The sequence below is a fragment of the Trichechus manatus genome, unplaced genomic scaffold (genome assembly GCF_000243295.1).
Source record: "Trichechus manatus latirostris isolate Lorelei unplaced genomic scaffold, TriManLat1.0 scaffold00011, whole genome shotgun sequence".
Lineage (NCBI taxonomy): Eukaryota > Metazoa > Chordata > Mammalia > Sirenia > Trichechidae > Trichechus > Trichechus manatus.
Genome location: NW_004443947.1, coordinates 9412558 through 9434471, shown reverse-complemented (window position 1 = coordinate 9434471; position 21914 = coordinate 9412558). Strand labels below are relative to the sequence as shown.

The 21914-nt window shown below is 42.5% G+C and overlaps 1 protein-coding gene across 2 annotated transcripts in view; it reads left to right on the top strand.

Annotated features, from left to right (window-relative positions):
- The window catches only part of KCNIP1 (potassium voltage-gated channel interacting protein 1), a 532042-nt gene that overhangs the window by 239408 nt on the left and 270720 nt on the right, over nucleotides 1-21914 (top strand). The gene's annotated exons all lie outside the window — the stretch shown is intronic.

The window sequence follows — 21914 nt, the reverse complement described above, 5'->3', positions numbered from 1 at the left end:
ACTAATAATTAAACACATGATTTGATCAGCCCGCGAGGAATGACAAAGCAGATACAAAATACTAAAACCCACTGCTGCCCAGTCGATTCCAACTCATAGTGACCCTATAGGATTTCCGAGGCTGTAACTCATTATGGAAGCAGACTGCCACATCTTTCTCTCGAGAAGCAGCTGGTGGGTTCGAATCACCAGCCTTATGGTTAGCAGCGAAGCATTTTAACCACTGTGCCATCAGGGCTCCTTAGATACACAATAGATGGTAAATGTTATTGTTACTATTATTATTGTTAAAGGAAGCTTTGGTGATGATGGTTCAGCTGTAGAATTATTGCCTTCCATTCCAAAGACCCAGGTTCAATTCCTGGCCAATGTACCTCATATACAGCCACCACCCATCTGTCAGTGAAGGCTTGGGTGTTACTATGATGCTGAACAGGCTTCAGCAGAACCTACTTCCAGACTAAGAAGGACTAGGAAGAAAGTCCTGGTGATCTGCTTCCAAAAATCAACCATTGAAAACCCTATGGATCACAATGGTCCAATCCACAACCAATCATGGGGCTGGCCCAGGACTGGGCAACATTTGTTCTGTTGTGCATGGGGTGGCCATGAGTTGGGGCCAACCTGACAGCAGCTAACAACAACAACAATTATTGTTGCTATTATTCTATTAGTGTTATTATTCTTCCACAAACCATTTACAATAGGGTGGGGAGAGGGAGTCCCCCTAAGGGCAGTTCCTTTCTCACAGCCTCCTCAGCCCCTATTCTTCCCATCACCCCAGTCTGATGGGCTTGACTTTAGACTTCATTGGATTGAGGTTCACAGTGAAGGTCTGTCACAGTTGTTCCTCCTTCACCACCACAACCCCCTCCCCAGCTTCCTGGCTATGTCACCTCCTGCTTCTCTCCTCCTCTGCATGGAGCCCTGGGAGGTGGGTGAAACCTTGGTTCAATCCTTGGTTCTATCCTTTCTGGGGATATAGAACTTAATTAGAAACAGGGCTTCAGCTCAAAGCAAAAGACAGGCCTGTAGTGAGTTTGATGATGGCGTTTCAGGCATTGCTACAGGGTGCATCGGGGGTAAAAACCAAAAAACCAAACCCCTTGCCATCAAGTCAATTCTGACTCATAGCACTGGGGTCATATATTTTAGGATAGGTGGCCCCTAGTGCTACTCCTCATATTCCATGACATACATGGCTGTGTCCTGTCCTCTTCCCAGAAGCCTCCTGTGTGCCAAGCCTAATCCTTGGCCCAGGGGATGTAAAAATGAGGCCCAGGTCCTGCCCTCAAAAGCTTATAGTCCATGGAGCAGAAGGCCTTGAACCAATGACCATACAGGGTGCTCCCAACAGAGGGCTGTCCTCATTCCTAGGAACCTAGCAGAAGACTGTTCACCATATGTTCCTTCAGGTGTTCCTGCACCCATTCATTGATTGAACCAAGGTTATTCAATTAATCAGTTCCAGGTTCCTCTGTCTCAGCCTCCTTCCTCAGATTTCCTCTACTAGTACCTACTGGTCCTCCACTGGCTGGCCCTGCGGTGCTGGGCTGGCTTCCTGCCCCTCCCTCTGCAGTTTCATCCATGCTCATAGCCTTAAATATCACCATATACAATTTGCTATTTCTGTGGGCACAACTTCCAAGATATATCTTGACACTTCACTTCTCTCTACCTCCTCTGCGGCTACCCTAGCCCAAGCCAGCCTCACCTCTAGCCTGTACTATTGCGTTGGTTTCCAGATTGGTCTCCTTTCTACCCAGCTTGCCTTCTACAAGCCACTACCAGTTCATCTATCAGGTGGTCACCCCCTGGCATAAAACCTCTCAATGCTTTCCTGTGGCACATTGAGAAAAATCCAAACTCCTGAACACGGCTGTCACGGCCCCATCTGCTCTGGCCTCTGCCAACATCCCTGAACCCAGTCCACCCCTTGTTGAAGCCTCCTTGTGCTTCTGTAAACCCCAGCCTTATTCGTGCAGTCGGGCATTGCCCTGAGCCCTTGGTCTGAGTCTCAGCATTCACATTTGGGTCTCAGCAAAAATGCCTCCTCCTCAAAAGTTCTGCCCTGACCACTCTGTCTAAAGTAGCCCCTGCCTCTACCAAGTCCCTGTCGTCTCACGGAGAGAGACACTGAAACCCGTTCAGCATCATAGTAACACTCAAGCCTTCACTAACAGATGGTGGATGACTGCACATGAGGTGCCTTGGCTGGGGATTGAACCCAGGTTTCCCTCATGGAAGGTGAGATTTCTACCACCGAACCACCACTGCCTCATTTGATAGCACTTACCCCAGCCTAAACACATCTTCTGAATTTGTTTGTTGTTGTCTATTGTCGCTTGCCGCCACTCCTCTACAAGCTCCCCTCAGGAGGAGAGCAGGGAACTCGTCTGCCTCATTCTGTCACTGTCGCTCCAGAGCCTGGAATGGGGCCTGGCTCTGAGTAAATGCTTAGGAAGTTGATAGGGAGCCAAGATCAAGTGTTTAGTGGGGGTGAAGCAGGTCCTTTGGTTAAGGGCCCAGGGATCACTGTAAGCCTACGTATGTCTTTTAAACCTGGCTCTCTCCATCCTCAGGGTGAATATCTTAAGTATTAAGAACCGAGGATAACTAAAAATTTATTCCCCCCGGTGACTTCATGCCCAAGCCGAAATGGGGGAAAATACTGTATTTGATTTATAATAATAATAATTATAATAAGGGAACCATCCATCAACATTGATTCTGATCTCAGTGGCGTCACGCTGTGTGTATCTGACCTGTTCACTTTTCTTCTTTGATGCGGAGTTCTTCCTGTGTTAAATGAGGCCCCGGATACATGCCATTTCCCCTCTAGATCCCAGCAAAATCTCTCCTCACTAACCCATCTCCAGGAAAACACAAAAGTGAGGCAGCCAAGATTTCTAGGCAGGGAAATAAGCCCAGGAGCTTTCTTGGGGCATGACTCACAAACCCAGCATCCAGAGCTTCCTGGATGTAGACCATCTGGGCTTCCTGGATGGAAAGCCCGCCCGATGCCATCCCTCACTCCATCCCGCAAAAGTCTCAAATGGAGGTTGAGGCATAGTGAGGAGGCTGCTAGAGTCTGGGCATCACTACAGCCCTGGTAGTGCCAAATAGAAAACAAGCCCACACTCCTTACACGGTGTTCCTGTGATTAGTTATGGCTCCAACAACCACTGCCCAGCACTGCGACGCAGAACGCGGGGACTGTGATTTATCCACAATTACGTCAACGACCAAGGTTCTTTGCAGATAACAGGTGGAAAATTCACAAAAACCCACCATATGATGAAGTCTTGGCCTCCCCTGAGTACAACAAAGTGAGTAAGGGTGGAAAAGATTGAGCTGCCCCACTCCTGAGTAATATTCTGTTGATTGTGACCCAATCCCGATCTGGGAAAGACATGATGCATCTGAAAGGAACAATGACCGGGTGACCTTGTTGCCATTCCTGTCCTAATAGTTGCATTGCATAAGCTCTTTCTTCCAAAAAAGCCAGCTGTCATTGAGTCGACTCCGATTTATGGTGACCACCATGTGTGTCAGAGTAGAGCTGTGCTCCACAGGATTTTCAGTGGCTGATTTTTTGGAAGTAAATCATCAGGCCTTTTTCTGAGCTGCCTCTGGGTGAATTCGAACCTCCAACCTCGGTCAGCGGCCAAGCATGTTAATAATTTGCACAACCCAGGGACTCTCTTTCTTTAAAACCAACCCCCTTTCAAACACAGAGGATGGGGTCCCAGCAAGGCCCCAACAAAACTGGCAGGCAACAAGGGTGAAGTGTGTGGTCGGTGGGATACGACGTACACTTCTCACTATCCCTGGGGGAGAAGGTCTTGGTGGCAAAAGCTGGCAGATCTGATGCCGCTCACTGTGCCAGTTCTGCATTGGACCTGAAATGTGTCATCTCTGGACCTTCTCTAGCCTCAGTGATCCCACCTATAGAATGGGGGTGTAGGGCTGGATCATCTCATACAGTGACCTTGAGCAAGCAACTTCCCTTTTTTGAACTTCAGTTTGGCCAGCTATAAAATGTGGACTGGATAATCCTGGCTGTGTGACTTAGGACAAGATCCTTCTCTTCTCTGGGCCTTGGTTCCCCATATATAAAATGGGTTGATGGTGGGAGGTGCAAAAAGGATAACCTCTGAGGTCCCTTCTTACTGCTACATATGATAACACACTGCAAGTGACCTAGTGTTCCACATGTCCCATGGCCATCTCCATCCTGTGTGCCAGGCTGGAGGCATTGCTCATGTGTGGATCAGTTCTCACCCTACTCCCTCGGTCCCTCTGATTGTGAGGCTTCTGCTTGAATGCATGATAAGGCTCTTAGGAAGTCCTGGACAGCAGAGTGCCACCAGCTCCATTAATCCCACCCTTCATCAGAGGCTGGGAGGGAACTCTTCTCATTCAAATAATGATGCTCCAGAAACTTGAGCCAGGCTATTCAGTACTCATCACCAGCGTGCTCTTCCTGAGACCTCATGTTCCAGCCATGCAGACAACTGAGTACTTCACCATTGTTATGGATTGAACTGTGTCCCCCAAAAATGTCTGTCAACTTGGCTAGGCCATGATTCCCAGTATTGTGTGATTATCCACCATTTTGTCATCTGATATGATTTTCCTATGTGTTGTAAATCCTATCTCTATGATGTTAATGAGGTGGGATTACCGGCAGTTATGTTAATGAGGTAGGGCTCAATCTACAAGATTAGGTTGTATCTTAAGTCAATCTCTTTTGAGATATAAAAGAGAGAAGTGAGCAGAGAGACAGGGGGACCTCATACCACCAAGAAAGCAGCACTGAGAGCAGAGCACATCCTTTGGACCCGAGGTTCCTTTTCAGAGAAGCTCCTAGATCAGGGAAGATTGATGACAAGGATCTTCCTCCAGAGACAACAGAGAGAGAAAGCCTTCCCCTGGAGATGGCACCCTGAATTTGGACTTGTGGTCTCCTAAACTTCGAGAGAAATAAATTTCTGTTTTTTAAAGCCATCCACTTGTGGTATTTCTGTTATAGCAGCACTAGATAACTAAGACAACCATCCTCTGTGCACATTTCTTCTCAAAACAGTGGCAGAACCACTGAGCAAAGTCCCCCTTTTCTGGACCAGTTTGGATGCTCTAAACCTTAGTGATTAGGAAGTGTCTAGTGTCCTAGGATGTCACAACAAAATTCCACAAGATGGGTGGCTTTGAAAAGCAGAAGTTTATTATATCATAGTTCTAGAAGTTACAAGTCCAAATTTATGCCATGCTCTGTCTTCATCGGCTCTAGGGGAAGATCCTTCCTGATAGTCCTTGGCATTTCTTAGCTTGTAGATGGATCCTCACATGCTGTCTTCCTCTGTATGTGTGTGGCTATCTTCCTGTGTCTGTCCTTCTCTTTATTAAGAGGACACTCAGAAGGGATTAGGATTAGGACTCCAGTATGATGTTGTTAACTGATAACTTCTGCAAGGAAAACCCTGTTTCTCCAAACAAGGCCACATTCATTAGTGCAGGAGTTAGGACTTCAGCATATCTTTTTGGGGGATACCATTCAATCCATAACAGATAGCACTGTAAAGAGGGAAAGAGCATGAGGTTTGCAGTCAGACAGTTCAAACCCTGATTCTGCCATGTCCAAACTGTGCAGCTTTGGCAAGCCTCTTCACTTCTCTGAGGTTGTTTCCACATTTACAAAAATGAGATAACAATATCTACCTCACAGAGACCTATGTAACAAACCTGAAACACCACAGACAATGTCTGGCACATTGTAGATGCTCAGGACATGCTGGTTCCCTTCCAGTTCTCCCATTTCAGGAATATCATCTACAGAGTGAGATGGGGAAAAGATACTTCATTGCCAGCTCCTATTCTAAAGAGGCATCCCCATCCACAGATTTATAGCAGCTGGGCTCCTAGCCATGCACTCATAAGTCAAACAGAACTATGGTAGTAATAGTTATTCAGCCATATCATACTGAACTGAGGGCCTGAGTTAAGCAACAATTCAGACCTGTGAACATTTTCTAAGCACCTACTCTGTGACCATCAAGTGGGCAACCCCATGTGTATCAGACAGAGTTTCGAACCGGTTCATTCCGGTTCAAACTCCTGCTGAGCATTTGTATTTCCACCCCAGATATACTAAATCATAATCTACATTTTAACAAGATCCCCAGGTGATTCTTACGCATAATAAGTTTTGAGACCCACTGCTGTACTAGTGGTTCTCAGAATTGATGCCTAACCATCACCTGGGAACTTGTTAGAAATGCAAATTCTCAGCAGGGGTTCAAACTGGAATGAACTGGTTTGAAGCCCTGGTATCAGAGTAGAACTGTGCTCCACTGGGTTTTCAGTGGCTGATTTTTCTAAAGGAGATCACTAGGACTTTTTCCCAAGGAGCTGCTAACTGAAAGGTTGGCAGTTTGAGTCCATCCAGAGGTGCCTCAGAAGAAAGGTCTGGAGATCTCCTTTAAAAAAAACAGCCACTGAAAACCCTATGGGGTACAATTCTACTCTGACACACCTGGGGTCGCAGACTATGGCAACTAGTTTGATTTGTTTTTTCATAAAATGGGAGGCTGTGTGAGGACCTTTGAAGATAGAAATATGGATCAGAGAGTGTAGCGCCAAAATTCAAAGCTTAGTGTGGAAGCTGTGTTGATCGTCAACAGAGCCTGCATTGGAGATCTGGATTCAGCCATAAACTACTTTCATGGCACTGGGCAAGTTCATCACTCAAAGTCTCTAAACTGAGCTTCTAAATCTGTAAAATGCCTTGTAGAGCTTCTGAATGAGTAATTTCTTTGATAAGGATAAGCGTAAAGCTGGCTCCTACGAGGCAGTGGTTAAAGATGTCCCAAATGTCCAACTTTTCCAAACTTCTATACCACTCGATCATCTCTAACATCAGCTACTCCCCCTCCCTTCAATACTCTCCCTCCTGTCTTTAGGTTCAGTATTTCGCTGCAACGTCTCACAGAACTCACAAACCGTACTTATAGTTAAGTGGTTTATTAGGGAAGTAACAGTACAAATTGGCATCAGGATCAACTTGGAAGTAACAGGAACAACAACTCAGGCACAGTTCCTCAATCAGGACAGCTTCTTCTTGCCCTCTTCCACCAGGCCCTTCTGGGGCCTTGCTGCTGGGCCCTGTTGGGGGCCTTCTTGGGCAAGTGTTACACCTCTTATCTCCATGGGTGGGCAAGCCCCACTGCAGCCGTCTCCTGCTGGTCTCCTGGTTCCAGCCATCTCGCGCTGCCATCTCTTGCTATCTTCTATGTTTCTTTCCCTCTCTTTTCATGTCTCCCTTTAAGCCTAGCAGGATGGCAAAACTGACCAATCCCCTCATTAGGGTTCTATACACTGTATTTACATCCCCCACAAGGATGCCATGCCCCTTATTTACGTTATTAGCAAGCTATCCAATCCCCTTGGTGGGCCACAAGTGCCTCCTTTGTATAGTCCCACCCAGTTATTTGGTGGGAGTTACAAAGACTGTGGATAGAAGGGCCATATTAAGTAATTCACTGCGCTGCAGGCCACCCCGTGGTTCTTCTACCCACTGGATTTTTCATACTTGAAGGATTAACTTTCCCCTCCCAATCATTTCAACAGTCCAAAACAGTCATTAACAGTTAGTCCTTCAGTAGTGCAAAGAGTTCTGGGGGTGAGGTTACTCAGATCCCAGCCATTCAGGTCTGCTGCAGGTGTCCATCCAATCTGCTCAGGTTCTTCATAAGTCATCTTGGCTTCACCCTCCCTGGCCTCTGATAAAATTTAACTGAGAGATTATTCCCTTGCTCTGAGCCTCATGAGGTATCAGCATAGCAAAACCTTTAAGGAACTTTAGATTTGGCCTGTACTCCAGTCCAGCAGTGCTTCCTCCTTAGTCCACTTTTTCACAGTTACAGCTTCTACCATTACAGTTTTTACAATCACAATTAACCCTGTTAATAATCAACACTCACAACTGAATCATATAATCCTATCAGCATCCTCCCCTCCCCCCTTACACAGACCCATCAGGAAAAGAGAAAACTATTCAGTGGGGGTTCTCCCTTGTCCCCTCATCTTGAGTGTAAGCATATCCATGAAAGTGTATAAGCCAGCCTCTTCATGCCTTTATCTCCCTCCATTTTAGTTAGCCAATTTCTAAATTGCCTGTCCCTGTCAAACCACTACTCTGAGGAGACAAACATGTTCCTTGATCTGAAGAATCTTCTGTTCCAGTTGGAACTTTGAACATCTGCATCCGTAAGAAAAGCCCAGTTCAGAGCAAACAATCAAATTGCGGCAATCCACACCAGCTCCCGGTGTCAAACATCTTTCTCTTCATTCGGTTGGGTTCTGGTCAGCTCATCCTTAGCCCCTGTGGGCTAGGTTAGTGGGTACCAGCTATAGGCTTGGGAGTCAACACACACCTCCTGGCACATCAGACTAGCCAGCCTCTCTCTCATCCCTAGCCTTTGTGGGTTAGGTCAACGGGTGCCAATGGAATATGACCAAACTCAGCCCGCCTCTTCCTTGCTGTACCTCCCGCACTTTCACTGACCAAGTGGACCCAAGTGGTCACCACAAGCGAGCATACCAGGCTATCTGCTTGCCAGATCCCTTTAAATTCCAGTCCTGGAAGGGGATTCTTCTGATGAGCACTGACTTTTCCTGCCTTGATGCACCCAACAGCAAACTTGCTTGAAATTCAAAAAAGCAAAACAGTCGTTTTTTCCCTGTAGGTCCTTCCTTCAAATGCAAATTTCCTCCTCTCCCAGCAGTTCTGGGTAGGTCTGCACATCTTTTCAAACGCACATTTCCTGACCCCGAAGGCTTTGGGCAGAGCTCAGGTTTTTAGACCTAAGACCACAATACTCTATATACAAGGCTACTGCATTCAAACAAACAGCCTGTGTTTCCTTCAGGTAAATCTTAGTTCCCCTTATAGCATAACCAATCAAGTATTAGCTGAAGGCACAGTTACACCCTCTCTGTAATCTATAATACACAATATTCATTTCCATCATACGTGTAGGTCTGTTTTACAATGCTAGGTAGGAGAAACATTTAATATCCATAATACATTCAAATAAACACATAACCCTTTTTAAAACATTCCAGTTTCATCTTCTCCACCCCTTGACTATCTTCCCATTCATATGCATAAGGCCTCGGGCCTCTGGCTGGGCGGAACCAGTAGACTCTGCCCGTCTATCAATCATCTTGTTTAATCAAGTTGGCTTTTGCCCAAGTGTGTCTTTTCTCTCCTCAGCTGCAGCATAAGTTCTCTTACTTTCCTCTCAGCCATTACAGGTAACAACAACCAAAGTAACCATCTAAGAATCAAAAGTTTCACTTCCCATGCCCCTTTGTTCTTTCTCTTACAAAGTCCCATGCTTCTGTGAGTCTGGAGCCATGGCAACAAATCCCACTTCTCACACCAACTAAATGAATAATTTCTTTGATAAGGATGAGCACAAAGCTGGTTCCTATGAGGCAGAGGTTAAAGATGTCCCAAATGTCCAACTTTTCCAAACTGCTGTACCACTCCATCATCTCTAACATCATCAACTCCCTCTCCCCTAAGTACTCTCCCTCCCATCTTTCAGTTCGGTAATTCACTGCAGCGTCTCACAGAACTCACGAGCCATACTTATAGTTAAGTGGTTTATTAGGGAAGTAACAGGGTATAACTTGAGATCGGGATCAACTTGTAAGTAACAGGAACAACAACTCAGGATGCAGTTCCTCAATCAGGACCACTTCTTCTTGCCCTCTGCCACTGGACCCTTCTGGGGCCTTGCTGCTGGGGCTTGTTGGGGACCTTCTGCCACCAGGCCCTGCTGGGGGCCTTCTTGGGCAAGTGTTACACCTGTTAGCTCTGTGGGTCAGCAAGCCCCACTGCAGCTGTCTCATGCTGGTCTCCTGATTGCTGCCATCTTGCACTGCTATCTCTCGCTGTCATAACTCTTCTTTCTTCCTTTCTGTGTCTCCCTTTAAGACTAGCAGGTTGGCAAAACTGACCAATCTCCTCATTAGGATTCCATACACTTATTTACATTATTAGCAAGCTTTCCAATCCCCTTGGTTGGCCACAAGCATCTCATTTGCATAGTACCATCCAATCGTTTGGAGGGAGTCACAAAGACTATGGCTAGAAGGGCCATATTAAATAATTCACTGCACCACAGTTGCTGAGAGGATAACATGAGATATGTACTTATCAAAGTGCCTGGCTCATAGTAAATGTAAAAGAAAAAAAAAAGTGTCAAAACTTAATTCCTGCATAGAAAAGAAAACAAGACACACATACCTTTGTAAATACATAAAAATATGATTGTCAGGTAAAAGAAAATAGACACAGGCAGTCTTCATTTTTATAAGGATAATTGTACCCATAAAAGACCACTTAACCGTTATCTTCTTAAAACAAGGAGTAAATATTCATTGTAAACAGTGAAGGAAAAAAGCTTTGAATGGGATCATGCCTTGAAAAATGAAGCTGAAAGCATGAAAATGAGTCTCTTTAAATCTTCTATTAGCAAAATATAGGTTATAATGTTAAATGTACTAATTTTTTAAATTAAAAATAAGAAATTATCAAGTACTGATTGTTTTTTGGGTATAATTTCTTAGACAAAATTGTATTTTAGCACAATATCACATTCCTAGTTTTGTGCTTGACTTTCACAGCACGATCATAAAGAGGGTCATTTTGTACAAGTATTTCAGAGCTTTATCATTTTTCCCAAGAGCATATTCTAATCATTTGATGACAAAATTATTCTTTTGAAGCATCCGGAATCTCTGTCAACTTTCTCTTCTTAAATTGTTAACTAGTTTAACTCTACCAGTTCCTCATTTGTCTGTAGATTGTGAGTGAAGCAGTTATCCAATAAGACTTTTACTAATTTCATGAAATACTGAAGCTGTTGCAAGATTCACACGTCTCCTCTTCACCAATTTCCCTTGAATTTCACTGCATAATTAGACATTTACCACAATCGACAAGCCAAAGACAACCAACAGAGACATAGGTGAGATAAGTAAGGATGGAAATCAGTATTAACAGGGACTAATACTTGATTGTGAACTAAATATTTATGTGGTCAGTTCATTAGTAAATATTTTCATGCTATGAAGTCTTTTAAGGAGCCCCAGTGGTGCAATGGTTAAGCCCTCAGCTGCTATCTGAAAGGTTGGTTGTTCAAAGTCACCCAACAGTTCCACAGGAGAAAGACCTGGTGATCTGCTCCCATAAAGATTAAATCCCAGAAAGCCCTTGTGGTGGGATAGTTCTACTCTGTCACACATGGGGTCACCATGAGTCGAAATCAACTCCACAACTCCTAACAACAACAACATGAAGACTTTTACTTCTCTACCAAACCTTGCAACTGTAAAGACTTGAATAATAATACTCAATTGCTAAATTCAGAGAAACTGACAAGAATTTCTAAAGTAGTTCAGAATAGACAGCATACTAGGCTGATTCTTTTATTAGGTACATTAGATATTTTGACATGCCACACTTAACGAAGTTTAAATTTCAATGATATCTTGATCCTTCTCCTAACAATATTTGGATTCTGATTACCTCCTTCTCAATTTATAAGCAATTATTCATTATTTTAGTTCTATCTTGTTACTTTTAGTCCATTTATATTTAATATATATCCACTCCTCACTTATCAACATGGTTAAGTTCCAATGACCAGGCCATTATGTGAAAATCAGCATTATGCAAAAATGGAGGATGACCACATCAGATCACAAAATGGAGGATGACTACATTATTACATAACTGCCAAACCACTGAGAATCATGGCTCAGGCAAGCTGACATATAACCTTAACCATCACAGCCAGGGTTACTCTTGCCTTGTACCTCACCATTTGTTTACTGCCAGATGTTAATGCACAAAATAGTTGGATAGTAGATTTTTTACTACTGTTATAAATATGAAATGTTGGATAGCACAATAGTCAATAAGTGAGGAATAGGTGTACTTATTGATATAGTTGGATTTAATTTTACTAACTTGCTATTTGTTATCTATTTGTCCCATCTATTCTTTCTTCCTTTACTGCCTTTTTTTAAAATTAAACAAGTATTTTTATTAATTTTTTCTTGTTACAGTTTATTTTAAAGTTAGGACTTCCACTACTTCCAGAACAATGCAAGAACTTTACAATAGTTGAATTCCATTACTCCTTGTTTTTTGTGTTATTCTTCTACATATGTTATAAATTCCACAAGACATTATTTACATGGTCATTTTAAACAGTAAGTATTCTTTTATATAAACTCAAGTATTTATCCTTTGTAGTGTTTTTTATTCCTTCTTGCAATTTTGTGTTTCTGGCTAGAATAATTTTCTTTCGACTGAAGGACTTCCTTTATTATGTCTTCTAATTCCAGTCTGACAGCAGTGAATTTTTAATGCTTTTCAGCTTTCATTTGTCTGAAAATATCTTTATTTTGCTTTCATTTTTGAAGGATATTTTTTTCTGCATGTAGAATACTAGAATGGCGTTTTTTTTTATTTCAGAAATTTAAAGATGCCATTTTAGTTATGTTTTCTGAAGTCCATCAACTTTTGTTGAAAAGTCAGATAACAGCCTTATTGATGCTTCTTTGGAAAATAATTTATCTTATTTTTTCCCTGTGACTGCTTTTGAGATTTTCTATTTGTCTTTAGTTTTCAACAGTTTGACCGTGATATGTGTAGGTGTTATTTTCTTTGTGTTTATCTTTCTGGGGAGATTTACTGGCTTCTTGAATCAGTAGGTTGATATCTTTCATCAGTTTAAGAAATTCTTGACCATTACCTTTTGAAGTATTCCTTCTACCCAATTTCTCTCCTCACTTTCTGGGACTCCAAGTATGTATATGTTAAGCCTTTTGACAATGACCCACATGATGCTTGTACTCTGTTTTGGTTTTTTAATGTTCCTTTTTTCCCCTTCTTGGCTTTAGTTTTACTGCTATCTATTGTCCTGTTTCTAAATCCACTGATCCTGTAGTCTTCTGTGTCTACTCTGCTGTGAAACTCATCAAGTAAGTTATTACTTTTTTTTAGATTTCTGTTGAAAAATAGTAGACTTCAGAAGGCTACATATTTTTATCCATTCTGTCCATCTTTTTCTCTGTTTTCTTTAACATAGTATTTCATAGTAAATGTTCTCGTCTTATAACTATAGTATCTGGATCATCTGTGGATCTGTTTCAGTTATTTGCTTTCTTTTCTCTTCCTCTTCCTGCCTCTTCGCAGGACTCATAATTTTGACAGTATGCTGGACATTGTGTATAAACAAACCATGGAGGTTTCAGTTGATATATTCCAACAGAGATGCTTCCCTCTTTTCTTCTATTAGAAAGACAGGGTGAAAGGCTGATAACCTCAGTCCAATTAGGAATTAAGCTGGGTCATTCATGGGTTGATGTTTTAAAAATATTGAGTCCACCACATCTGGTTTATTCCTGTTCCTTGAGTATGGTCCTCCAAGGTTTTTTATTGAGAACCTGTCTGGTCTCTCTGTCTTCAGTCCTAAAAGACTTCAGGAGATTCAGTTCTGCCCTCTGAATGTTGTGAGTTTGCTCTGTCTTCAAAATTTGACAAATATCTTGGGAGGGGGAAATAGGTCAAGCCCTCTCCCTCTAGTGGAACTTGTCTCATAAATACCATGAGACTATATGAGATTTCATTCTGACCTTCTATCCCCGCTTCCAGCTATATGCTACCTCAGAACTGATCAATATCCTATGGGGAAAATGGCTTTGTAGTTCAGGCTCCTCTAGCTTCCAGTCCATCATGCCAGCCCTGCACAATTGCTAAAACTCTGATAGTTTCCATTTCTCACAGGAGAGGACCTCTGCTTGGGCCAAGGCCAATCTTCAGCTTATGTCCCAAATCAATAAATGTCCCCAGGGAAGAAAACTGTCAGCAATTATCAGCTTACCCAGGAAGGGTTCTTTCCCTTTCTGCTATTTTAGTTCATTTAGTCCTCATTTCTACAGTTCTTCTATGTCTTCAAATTTTCTATTTTTTGCAGCTTGTCTCTTCTTTTTTTCTTTTCTTTTTCTTTATAGTTGTTGTGGTGGGTGAATTGTCCTGCCATGATTTACTACATCTTACCTGGAAACAGTAGCTTATCTTGTTGCTTTAAAATCTACTAATCAGATACTAGTATCATTAATTTGGGAGGAGCCCTGGTAGCTCAGTAGTTAAAGTACTCAGCTGCTAACCGAAAGGTTGGCAGTTCAAACCCACCAGCCACTCCACAGGAGAAAGATGTGGCAGTCTGCTTCCATAAAGATTTACAGCCTTGGAAACCCTATAGGCAAGTTCTACTCTGTCCTAGAGGGTCGCTATGAGTCAGAATCAACTCAATGACAGTGGTGAAATTCTTAATTTATACAGTAGTATTAGTTTAGATATACCTTCATAATAATCACATATTTGCTTGGTATTCCTTCTTATTTCTCATACCTTCTATCTAGGTTAATTTTCCTCCAACTAAGCGACATCTTTTAGAATCTCCATTAGTGAGGATCTGTTGGTGGTAAACTCAGTTTTTATTTGTCCAAACATCTTTACTTAGCTCTCATTCTTGAAATATAATTTCACTGGGTATACATTTTCAGGTGGTCAATTGTTTTTCTCAACACACTGCAAATATCATTCCACTACCTTCTGGCTTCCATTATTACTGTTGAGAAGGCACCTGTTAACCTAATGGCTGTTTTTTTGTAGGTGGTCTATATTTTCTCTCTGGCTGCTTTTAAGATTTTTTTTTTTTTTTTTTTGGTCATAGATTGTGAGGTTAACTGCACCTTCTAGAACTGTGCTTTATATGATCCAAACAACCATAAGCAGTGATTCTGTGTTAGACCTTCTCACTTTATTCTCCACGTCTTTTAATCACTCATATTTTTCATCATTGTTTTTGTAGGTTGAATTCTGGATAATTTATTTATATCTAATAGTTCAGTGGAAATACTGGTGGTACAGTGGTTAAGAGCTACGGCTGCTAACCAGAAGGTCAGCAGTTCAAATCCACTAGGTGCTCCTTGGAAACTCTATGGGGCAGTTCTAATCTGTCCTATGGGGTCGCTATGAGTCGGAATCGACTCGACAGCAAGGGGTTTGGTTTTCTGGTTTATAAGCTCAATATTTTGTTCTGTTGTACATAAGTTTGCCACGAGTAGGAGCCAACTCAACAGCAACTAACAACAAATTGTTTACTAATTTTCTCTTTCGATATGTCTAATTTAATCTTTAACCTATTCATAGCCATCCATTGAGATTTTTTACATTTTTACTTAATATATTTTTCATTTCTGGATGTTCTAGATGATTCTTTTTCAATTTTTTTAGAGTTTTGTTTTAAATTAATATTATGCTTTACATGAAAGTTTACAGTTTAAGTTAGTTTCTCATACAAAACTTTATACACACACTGCCATGTGACCCTAGTTGCTCTCCCCATACTGTGACAGCACACTCGTCCTCTCCACCTCAGATTTCCCGTGTCCATTCAACCGGCTCCTGTCCCTTTCTGCCTTCTCATCTCGCCTCCAGAAAGGAGCTGCCCATTTAGACTCATGTATTTACTTGAGCTAAGAAGCACACTCTTCACAAGTATCATTTTATGTCTAACAGTCCAGTCTAATCTTTGTCTGAAGAGTTGGCTTCAGGAATGGTTTTAGTTTTGGGCTAACAAAGAGTCTGGGGGCCATGTCTTCTGAGGTCCCTCCAGTCTAAGTCAGACTGTTAAGTCTGGTCTTTTTACTAGAATTTGAGTTCTGCACCCTACTTTTCTCCTGCTCCGTCAGGGACTCTATGTTGTGTTCCCTGTCAGGGCAGTCATTGGTGGTAGCTGGGCACCATCTAGTTCTTCTGGTCTCAGGCTGATGGAGACTCTTGTTTATGTGGCCCTTTTGTCTCTTGGGCTCATATTTTCCTCGTGTGTTTGGTGTTCTTCATTCTCCTTTGCTCCAGGTGGGTTGGGACAAATTGATGCATCCTATACTTAAATGGCTGCTCACTAGCTTTTAAGACCCCAGATGCCACTTACTGAAATGGGTTGCAGAACATTTTCTTAATAAAGTTTGTTATGACAATTGACCTAGATGTCCCCTGAAAGCAAGGTCCCCAGACCCCTGCCCCTGCTACTCTGTCCCTCGAAGTGTTTGGTTGTATTCAGGAAACTTCTTAGCTTTTGGTTTAGTCCAGTTGTGCTGATTTCCCCTGTAGTGTGTGTTGTCCTTCCCTTCACCTAAGATAATTCTTGTCTACTATCTAGTTAGTGAATACCCCTTTCCTCCCTCCCCACCCTCATAACTATCAAAGGATGTTTTATTCTGTGTTTAAACCTTTTCTTGAGTTCTTGTAATAGTGGTCTTATACAATATTTGTCCTTTTGCAGCTGACTCATTTCACTTAGCATAATGCCTTCCAGATTCATCCATGTTTTGAGATGTTTCAAGGATTCATCATTATTCTTTATCATAGTGTAGTGTTCCACTGTGTGAATATACCATAATTTGATTATCCATTCGTCCATTGATGGGCACCTAGGTTGTTTCCATTGTTTTACAATTATGAACAGTGCTGCAATGAACATGGTTGTGCATATGTCTATTACTGTGACTACTCTGCCATCTTGGCCCTCTCTTTTTCAAATCTACTATGATATTTTTATAGTATCTTATTACTTACACATATTTTCAAGCATATCTTTTATTCCTTTAAACATATATATAGATAGATAGATAGATACAGATATATATAGCTATTGTATACATTATCAGGAGGGACCACTCATTGGAGAAGAACATCATGCTTGGTAAAGTAGAGAGTCAGCAAAAAAGAGGAAGACCCTCAATGAGATGGATTGACGCAATAGCTGCAACAATTGGCTCAAACATAGCAACAATTGTGAGGATGGCCCTGGACCAGGCAGTGTTTCGTTCTGTTGTACATAGGGTTACTATGAATCAGAACCAACCTGATGGCACTTAACAACAACAGCATTGGTATTTTATATTCTGTGTCTAATAAAAATTCTAATATCTGAAGCTTTGTTGACCTGACTCTACTATCTATTGTTGCTGCTGGCTGTCTCTCATAGTGCCTTGTTTTCTTGTGTGTTTTATAATTTTTTGATGGTGAATGTTCTTTGGAACTTTATTGTTGAGAATTATTTGAGGACTGAGTTAAAGTTTAATTTCTCCAGAAATGACTTTGTTTCTTTCTTTTGATCACCTAGGGGAACAACCAACCCAGGACCGTTTTAAGTTTTCTACTTAAGGTTTTCAGACCATAAACTTAGGTAAGGGATAGTATATGGTTTCAAAGTCAGGGAAGATCAGTCTCCCCTCCCTCCTCAGCATCAAAGTTATGACAGGCAAGTTTTCTTTGTCAGTTCATTTCTCATTCACCTTTAAATTAAAGGTATAATTTCTCATTCACCTTTCTTTGAGGTTCAAGTTTGTTTGTTTGTGTTTCAATGGGAGGGAGAAGAGATCTCCACCCACTAGGTAGGGCCTCGGTTTTATATTCTGGTTTCCAAGCAAGGTTTTCAGATAACCTCAGGTGATAGCAATGGCCTATCACTACATAACTAATTATTTTATAACTGGTTATATAAAGGCAGTGGATCTATGCATCAGTCTTCAGATTTCATAGTCACTGATTTCATGTTTGCCTAGCCTAAAACCATCCTACAGCTCTTTAAATGGGTGAATCCTCACGGTGACTACCCCCAGCATGGGTGCTAGGGCTAGAGAAATAGAGCACTGTGCCATGGAGCTCACGGTCACTATAAGAAATAGAAGCCCTGCTTGGCTTCCGCCCACCCAAAGGTAAGCCCTTCCATCTCCACTGTGAGTCCTCCAGAGCCAGGGATCCTGTCATCAGATGCTGCATTCACTTTAATGAAAAGAAATCTTACCTGGGCTGAGAAAGTATATTCCATCGATCAGCCTGTTTAATCTAGACTTTTATCCATAGATACAAAGATTGAAGAGATTTTAGTCCTAACCTTAGATCATGTTAATGTTCTTGGCTAAGAAAACTGCTCTGTTTTAAGGAACTGACATTAGTGCAGTTAATTGATAAAATTGATTATCTGTCTCTTAACCATGTTAAGAACATAATTAAGGAAATCTGAGATGATGATAAGCTGGTTTATTGCTGATGAAATTACAGAACACGTGATTTAATGCCAGTATTTCTAAAAGTGTGTTCCTTGAAACACTAGACCAATGACAGGTTAAGAAATGCTACACACTTGAATGTTCTTTCAGCGATTCACTAGGTACACTAGAACATTAAAGGCTCTGAGAAGTCCTGCAATAAAAAGGTCTATTTAATTTTGTTTGATTCAGTGTTTCTCAGTTACGTTTGACCACAGAATTATAAGGGATTTGGAGTAGAAATAATTCAGCTTTTGGATAGAATTCACTACTGTCAGAGAAATTTTTTATGTCATCAGTGAACACTGAAAAGTGGGTTATAGAGTAAGTAACATTTATTCAGCAAGTATTTATTGAATGAACATTATATGCCTGCCACTGTAGGTATGTATTGGTGAGTAAAACAGACATGGTTTCTGTCTTGTGAAGCTTATAGGGACATTATGCTGTCACAGGAGGCGTTAGAAGAAGTATCAAGTGGTTTGAGCACATTTGCTGCTCAAGTGATTGGACCATAGCCCTGAAACAGGCCCAGTGAGCTGGGCAGTTAGTTGGACATTTGGCTATTGCATGCTGCCTGATGTTGTTAGTTGCCATCAAGTCAGCTCTAACTCATGGAGACTCCACATACAACAGAACAAAACATTTCCTGGTCTTGCACCATCTTCATGATCATTGGTATGTTTGAGTCTATTGTGACCATTGTATCAATCCATCTCTTTGAGGGTTTCCCTCACCTTCGCTGGCCCTCCACTTTACCAAACGTGATGCCCTTCTCCAGTGATTGGTTCCTCCTGATGATGTGTCTAAAGTAAATGAGTCAAAATCTTGGACAATATTCTGCGACCCATAGGGTTTTCATTGGCTAATTTTTGAAAGTAGATTGCCAAGCTTTTCTTCCTAATTTGTCTTAGTCTGGCATATATCATAGGAGGAGCTGCAAAATTTACTGACATAATTGTAGCACTCAAGAGAACCATAAAGAAGACTAAGCAGAAACACACTTAGTTTTGGAACATAAGAGTTTATCTAAGAAAGCAAGTTTAGGAAAGACAGTTTGGTAAACAACTGGTTGGTTTTTAAGGCTTTATGGGATCTCTGATGGGTTTGAGGGTTCATCCTCCAAATAATCCCTATTACAGTCCCTGATTTTTAGTTCAAGTCCAATAAATGTTAGCTGGGATGATGGTGATGATGATGATAATGATATTGGTGATAATACGGGGGTACTGGTGACAACAGTGATATAGATAGCAGTAATCTTCAACACCTCTCTTTCGTTCAGTAGTCTGTTCACTTGGTCATCAAGATCTGTGAGTCTACTTCCTAAATAACTCTTAATCCATCCCTTTATTTCTCTCTGAACTTCCATTGCCTTGGTACAAGACTTTATCTTTTTTCAACAGCCCCCTTATCTCATTTCCCTGCCTCCAGTTTCCATTCTTCCAGTGCATTCTCCATGCTGTAACAATGTACTCTTGCTAGAGTTTAAATCTGACTGCAACTCTTTCTTGCCAAGCAACCTGGGAAGTTTCCCCACAGCCTACCCTGGAGGTACCTGAGTGGTTTAGCAGGGGTTAAAGACTCTGCAGCCTCCCTTCCTAGCTGCACCTCTGCCTCTTTCACCATGTACCCTCTGTGTAGCCACCCTCAGGCTCCTGTATCCCTGTCACACCTTGCACTTTTACACTTCTGTGCCTTTTTCATGTTCTTTCCCCTGCTTGCTGTTCTCCTCCTTGTCTTCTTGTCTTCTAGCAAAACATGTACTCCTCCTTCAGGGTCCACATCAATGGTTAGAGCCTCTCTGGGGCTTTGACTGATCCTAGCCCTGGAAGGCACTTCAGTGTCTCTTTTCCTGGGCTCCTCAACGCTTTCTGCATTTAGTATGACCTTCACCATATCCAGGGTCATGTTTATTATCCATATCCACCCTGGTGTGCTTGAGGGCACACATCACATCTGACCATGGTATACGTATAAGCACTGTCTTATTCTCTTTGCCTTCCAGTGCGTCTCTGTAGAGTGACAACTGTACAGAACCAAAGCCCCCGTCTCTGTTTCCCACACTTTCTCTTCTCACAGTCCCGGGCCAGGGATTCACCAGGGCTGGAACCCAGGTGAATCTGAAGCCAAATCCCATTCTCCTCCCCATAGTATCACTTGTTCTTGCCAAGGTGTGTGTGTGTTTGTGTGTGTGTGTGTGTATGTGTGTGTTTATGGTGAAGTCAGGGATGGGCTGGAGGGAGACCCAGTCCTCTGCTCTATATATCAAGGACACTGCATTTTCCCAGCCTTGCAGAAGTTATTAAAATTAGAACCATTTGTCACTGGAGGTCTCAGTGTAGCATCAAGCCCTAGGAGGGATCAGGATACGTCTCTGGAAAGAAGAATGAATGCAATTCATTCTCATATTGATTCTACAAATATTTATTGACAATCTGCTATGTGCCAGGCACTGTGCTGGGAGCTGGGGATACAGAGAGGAACAAAACAGAGCAGAACCAAGTCCTTTTCTTCATGGAATTTATCATCTACTGCTCTACTGGTGAGAGTGGGGCAAATAACTAACAAGTAAACAAACCAATAAGACTATTTTGGACAATGATAATGGCTGCAAAGAAAGTAAAACGGAGGAGGGATGATAGGAGGTGATGTGGGGGGAGAGTGGAGGAGCTGCTTGAAGTGCAGAAATCCTGGAGGTCTTTTGAAGGAAGTGGAATTTGTGCTCAGACTTGAATATCAGCTTGTTTTTTAGTTGCTGTCCAGTCAGTTCTGACTCATGGCGTCCCCATGTGTGCAGAGTAGAGCTGCTCCATAGGGTTTTCAAGGCTGTGTGACCTTTTGGAAATAGGTCACCAGGCCTGTCTTCCAAGGCACCTTTGGGTGAGTTTGAACCACCAACCTTTTGACTAGTTGCACCGCCCAGGGACTCCTGGCATACCAGGAAGGGGCCAAATATGTAAAGATCTGGGGTAAGCTGGAAGACCACTCCAGACCAGGCAGAGAGAAGAGCAAGGGAAAAAGCCTTGACTTCTCCTTTGCAAAAATGGCGCTCTAGGCAGAAGCACCACGCCGTCCCTCCACAGCAAAGATCTGAAAAACTAAGCCGAACAGAGAATACAAGAATCCTGAAACCCTAAAACATCAAATGAAGTGATAAAGAACTCAGCCAAGCACCAAATGGAGTGAGAAAACTGACAGAGAACGGAGATCGAGGAGAGATTCATGCAGAGGTCCCCTACCAGCTAATGCAGCATGGATCCGCCATCTTGGACTCCTATCAGAGACCAGCAAACGGGGGTATGAGAAAGCAGCCTCACGGAGCTTCCAGCGGGTGACAAAACAACCGGTAATTGGTGATATATGCTTTCCCACCCCCCACCCTTCTTCACCCTGACTCAGCCTCCTCTGCTTCCCGTGGCCACAGTCTCTTGTCCAGAAACACCAGCCCACACTAGCTGGCTCCCTGAGTGCCATTTGTTGGCTGCTAGTGTTGCTTTTTTTTTCCTGCTTCTTTTGATTTCTTACTTGCCTCTCGCCACCTCCCCCTCCCCTCGCTCAAGTACCTGGGTCCGTGCACCATCTTTGCTTCTTCCTGAGGGGCTGCGGAGCTCCGTTTGAGTGTGGAGCTGCTTCCCGGTTTGGGCTGCCGCGCTGGTGGGATCCCGGGGCTTTTGTTTGTTTGTTTGTTTTGAATTGTTTGTTTG